Below are 6,000 nucleotides of genomic sequence, written 5' to 3'. Positions count from 1 at the left end.
TCTTTTTATAACATATTAGAAGTTATATCACAAGAATATTTTAGGAAAAAAATCTGTTGTGGATAAGGGGCCTTGATACCTTCTGGTGAAAGGATCTGTTAATTGAATAATGTTTGGCATTCCAGAGTTGTTTTTTTTTTTTTTTTTTTTTTTCCTCTTCCAGGACCAGAGGAACTCAGGCTCCTGTCAATTAATTGCATATGGTTCCCCCTTCTGGGCCCTATGCAGATTTTTTTGTTCTAGATACTGTTATGCATTCTCCCTGTGGCAAGGAGACTACAACTGCTTGCACTTGTGAGGCAGGCCGCGGCACCCTAAAGCTGCTTTTGAGAAGGACCAAAACATCAGTTTTAGTCAGAAATGAAGCAAGGGAGATTTAACTGTGAGATTTCATTCATGTTTTCTTTCATCTGCATAGTGGGATCTGAGTGTTAATTGGTAAATATTCTCTGTTTTTTTTGGTGCTGGGGATCTTGCTCTACTATTGACCTACATCCCAAGCCCAATGTCTTTTATTTTGAGACAGGGTCTCACTATGAAGTCAAGACTGACCTGGAACTCACTGTGTAGCCCAGGCTGGTCTCCAACTCACAGCAATCCTCCTGCCTCAGCCTCCCAAATGCTGGGATTACAGGCGTGTGCCACCACGCCCAGCTCCAATGTCTTTTTTTATTTTGTAGTGAAAAATGAAGCTTTTTTTTTTTTTTTAAGTGAAGCTTTTAATCCAAAGTCTAGAGAGAGAGGTGCACATCCAATATCTTTTTGTGTGAATGAAGTTCTCTATAATAAGTGGCTAAAAATAGCACATTTAATAATGTTTATAAATTTTATTGAGGACCTGTTTAATAGAATGGACTACATTATCAACCGGGTGTGGTGTGACATATGTATAATCACAGGACTCTGGAAGACAGGAGTTAGAGTCCTTAGGGACTTAGTGAGACCCTGTTTCAAAATAAAATATAACAAAGGGGCTAGGTATTAGCTCAGTGTGAAGTTCTTGGGTTTACATCCCCAATACTGGGGTGTCTGGGGGTGTTCAGCCATAGCCTCATCTTAGTTTATAAAAAAGGTTACATTTCATCAGTGGGGCAGGGGTGATTAAAATTATTGTTTTGTGAGCTGAGCATGAAGGCGTACTCTTGTTTTTTGGGCTGTTATTGGGGATTGAACTCAGGTCCTTGTGCTTGTGAAGCAGGCAGCAGAACCACTGAGCTAAATCCCTGGCCCTGAGGCATGTACTTGTTTTTGTTTTTTGGTTTTGTGAGACAGGGTCTCACTATGTAGTTGAGACTGCCCTGGAACTCATTATGTAGCCCAGGTAGATCTTGAACTCAGCCTCCTGGGTGCTGGGATTACAGGCATGTGCCACCACTCCTGGCTTTGTGGTGTGTACTTATAATCACAGCACTTTGGAGGCTGAGGCAGGAGGATCGCCTCAAGTTTGAAGCCATCCTGGGATACTTCAAAGCCAGGTAAAACTACATGAGACCTTATCTTTAAAAAGAAAGAAAAAAGCCCCATATATATAAAATATATAAATTATATATCATAAATATTAAATATGCTGATATATTAATATATGGTAATATATAAATGTATATTAAATATATAGGGGTCTGTGGCACCTAACTTATTCTGGTTATCTCTGTGTCTTTGGCCATGTGCAACCAAGTAGGGTTTTTTTTTCCCTGTAGCTGGGTTTTCCGAGGCTCCTCAGCCTCTATCAAGATGGTGTAAAAGGGCTGTTTAAAGAGGGTATATTTTATGGGCTGTGCAGCCTGTACCTTTTCCACTTTTTAGGCCTCAAGCTTTTCTCAAGGAGATAAGGTTTGAATAGTAAACATTATCTTAATTACAAGTCTGAATTTCCAAAACATTTTAAACATAGAAGAGCTGGAGTTCAAATTTATAAGTTACTGCCTAACAAGCACAAGGTCCTGAGTTCAATCAACCTCCAGTACCAATAAATAAATAAATAAATAAATAACAGATTATTTTCAGCAGCAGATCCCTGACACTCTCTGGCATATCCAGGTGACTTGCCCACATAGGTGAATTTTTTTTCTGGTACCAAGGATCAAACTCAGGAGCTTGGGCTTGTGAGGCAGGCATGTACCACTGAACTAAATCCCCAGCCCTACATAAGTGAATTTTAATATTTGTGGCTGATAGTGATGATTAGATCATATGCTCCTGGTAAGTGTCTAGCAATCAAATCTTTCCTGTTTTAAAAAATTTTTTTTTTTTTTGTACCAGAGATTGAACTTGGATCCTTGTTTGTTCCTTCTTTCTCTCTCTTTCTTTCTTTCATTCTTTCAATTTTGTGAGACAGGGTTGCACTATGTAGCTCATTCTTTCCTTGAACTCCCTATGCAGCCCAAGCTGGTCTTAAACACCATGATCCTCCTGCCTCAGCCTTCCAAATGTTGGGATTGCCGGAGTGGACTACTATGATAGGCCCCAAACATTTATTTTTATTTTTTTTTGTAGGAAAAGAAAAAGCAATAAGCTTAGATGCCAAGAATTCAAGTGTAATATTTTCTGGCTTCATGTTTGCATTTAGTGCAGATTTGTCAAGATGTTATTTTGTTGTTGTTGTTCAAGATATTTTTTCTGTAGTTAATGTCACTAATCTCTTTATTATTTATTTATTTATTGCTTTTTTGAGATGTTCTCACTATGTAGTCCAGACTGACCTGAAAGAAACTCACTATGTAGCCCAGGCTGGTCTCGAACTCACAGTGATCCTCCTGCCTCAGCCTCCCGAGAGCTGGGATTACAGGCCACCACGCCCGGCTATTAATCTCTCTTTAAACAGATTTAAAGGCATGGTGTTTTAACTGAATGTCTTGCTCTGAGATTTACTATTTTACTGTAACCTGCGGTGTGTGCAGTGGGAAACAAAAATAGGGGAGGGAGTCTTGTTCTGCAAGGTATGGCAGACTGGGTCATACTGGTCCCACAGTCAACATATATATTTTGTTTTGTTTTGTTTTTTTGAGACAGTGTCTCACTATGTAGTTGAGACTGACCTGGAACTCACTGTGTAGCCCAGGCTGGTCTCAAACTCACAGCGATCCTCCTGCCTCAGCCTCCTGAGTGCTGGGATCACAGGCGTGAGCCACCACACCTGGCTCTATCCACAGTCATTATCAACACTACTTGTCTTATTCCTCCCCCTTTTTGATGTTGAGTATTGAACCTATAGTCTTATGGTTGCTAAGCATGTGCTCTACCACTGAACTGCTTTGCAACATTGTCATTATTATTATTCTGGTACTGGGTATCTAACTTGTTATTCATTTTTTGTATTTGGGAGTTGTGAAGAGATTTTATTCATTCATTCATTCCTTCATACATATTTGAAGTACACATTACATTTATCAGGAGAAGTTTGGCACACATGCACATCTTTTTGTTTTGTTTTTTGAGACAAGGTCTTGCTATTTATTTAGTTCAGGCTGACCTTGAATTCACTATGTAGCCTTGGCAATTCTGCCTCAGCCTCACCAGCCTCCAGATTGCTATGATTACAGACGTGTGCCACCATGCCCTGCAAAAAAAAATTTTTTTTAAAAGTCCTCCTTATCCTGCCTCCAACACTGCTCCTCCTCTTCAACCTCAGATACCACAAGAATGAAACCAGTGCCCCTGAGTTTTCCCAGTGGGAGGCCCAGAAACCTCAAGGCTGATAAAGAAGTGTGGGCTTTGTTCTGCAGTCACCAGAGGGACACAGAGCCAGGGCCCCAGGATCAGAGGCAGGGCTCTTTTAGGAGATACTGGCTCCAGTCTAGAAAACCATCCCTGGGTCCCAGGATTACAAGGGTCAGATCCATAAAACCAAAGTGAAAAAGACAGGGTAACGGAGGGCTGCCCAGTTTTTATTTTGCTGCTAATAATATTAATGATTTGTGTATGTTGAACCATCCCTGCATCCATGGGGTGAATCCTACTTGGTCATGGCGTATGACCTTCTTTATGATTTGCTGCATTCTTTTTGCCAGTATTTTATTGAGGATTTTTGTATCTATGTTCATTAAGGAGATTGGCCTGTATTTCTCTCTGGTTTTATCTCTCTCTGGCTTTGGTATCAGGGTAATGCTGGCTTCCAGGAATGAATTTATTGCTTCCCTTTCAATTTCGTTAAAGAGTTTGAGGAATAGTGGTATTCAGTCTTCTCTAAATTTCTTGTAGAATTCAGCAGTGAATCTGTCAGGGCCTGGACTTTTTTTTTGTTGGTAGGCATTTAATTACATCTTTAATTTCATTGACTGATACTGGTTTATTTAGCATTTTTATAACTTCTTGATTCAGTTTTGGTAACTCACTTGTATCTAGGAAACTATCCATTCTGTGTTTTCCATCATACTGCAATATAAGTTGTCCAAGTAGGTATTGGTGATTTTCTGGATTTCTGCAGTATCTGTTGTGATTTCACCTTTTTTTTTTTTTTTTTTTTTTTTTTTTTTTTCTTGGTTCCAGGGATTGAACTCGGGTCCTTGAACTTGCAAAGATCTTTATAATTTCCTCCCTCATGTGAGCTTTGGCTTGACTTGTTCTTTTTCTAGAAGCTTAAGGTTCAACATTAGGTTGTTTATTTGAGCCTGCTCTGTTTTCCTGATATGAGTATTCACCACTATTCATTTCCCTCATAGGACTGCTTTCATTGCATCCCATAAGTTCTGGTATGTTGTATAGTCCATATCATTTAATTATAGAAACTATCTAATTTTTTCTTCAATTTTATCTGTGACCCTTTGGTTGTTCAGGAGGGTGTTGTTTAATTTTCATGTGTTTATGAATTTCTTGTGGTTTCTTGCCACTGATTTCCAATCTCATTGCACTGTGGTCTGATAATATGCATGGGGTAATTTCAATTATTTTGCATTTATTTAAGCATGTTCTGTGAGCTAGTGGGTGGTCTATTTTGGAGAACATCCCATATGCAGCTGAGAAGAATGTGTATTCTCATGTTGTGGGGTGGAACACTCTGTAGACATCTACTAAATCTGTTTATTCAAAAGTTTGGGGGCCAGGGATTTAGCTCAGCAGTTCTGCCACCTGCCTTGCAAGCGCAAAGACCAGAGTTCAATCCCTGGGACCAAAGAAAAAAAAAACCCACAAAAGATTGGTTCAGGGCTGGGATTTAGCTCAGTGGTTTCGCTGCCTGCCTTGCAAGCGCAAGGTCCTGAGTTCCATCCCCAGTAACAAAAACAGAAGTCTGGTTCAGTTTTGATATTTCATTGTTGATCTTTTGTCTAGTTGGCTTGTCTATTTGATTTTTGGGGTTTTTTTGTTGTTGTTACCGGGGTTGGCCTATTTGTGACAGTAGGATATTGCTAATGCTACATGATAATGCTTATTTGATTTTGCATGTCTGTCAGTGTTTTTTTGTGGGTTTTTTTTTTGTTGTTTGTTTGTTTGTTTGTGTTTTGAGACAGGGTCTCACTGTGCAGTTGAGACTGACCTGGAACTCACTATGTAGCCCAGGCTGGTCTCGAACTCACAACGATCCTCCTGTTGTGACTCATAACAACTTCCCAAGTGCTCAGATTACAGGCTTGTGCCATCACGCCCTGCTTCAATGAAACTTTTTTTTTTTTTTGGTACCGGGGATCAAACTCACGTCCTTGTGCTGATGAGGCAGGCGCTGGAACCACTGAGCTAAATCCGTGGCCTTTTAGTGAAATTTTTAATCTGTATATCTGTTTGAATCTGTTTCATGGACTCCATTTCTTTTCTATTCTGGGTGTTCATGGTTTCCATCATTTTCCTGAGTTCCTCTATTTTTAATCTATATCTGCTTTATAGTCACTGAGCATGTCATTCGTTCAAGCCACCTTCTATGTAGTTTTCTGCAAAATTATTTCTGCTTTGAATTTTTATAGAGCATTGGTCACCTGCTTTGTTACTTCCACTGTCATCATTTCAGAGAGTCCTGGTAGACTCATTGCCCCCTGGGCTTGCCTTTGGTGAGGGGTGGTGGTGCTGCACCTT

Source organism: Fukomys damarensis, unplaced genomic scaffold (assembly GCF_012274545.1).
Source record: "Fukomys damarensis isolate Sample0158 unplaced genomic scaffold, DMR_v1.0_HiC HiC_scaffold_20, whole genome shotgun sequence".
Lineage (NCBI taxonomy): Eukaryota > Metazoa > Chordata > Mammalia > Rodentia > Bathyergidae > Fukomys > Fukomys damarensis.
The sequence above is the reverse complement of the archived record's forward strand: the minus strand, read 5'-3'. Positions refer to the sequence as shown.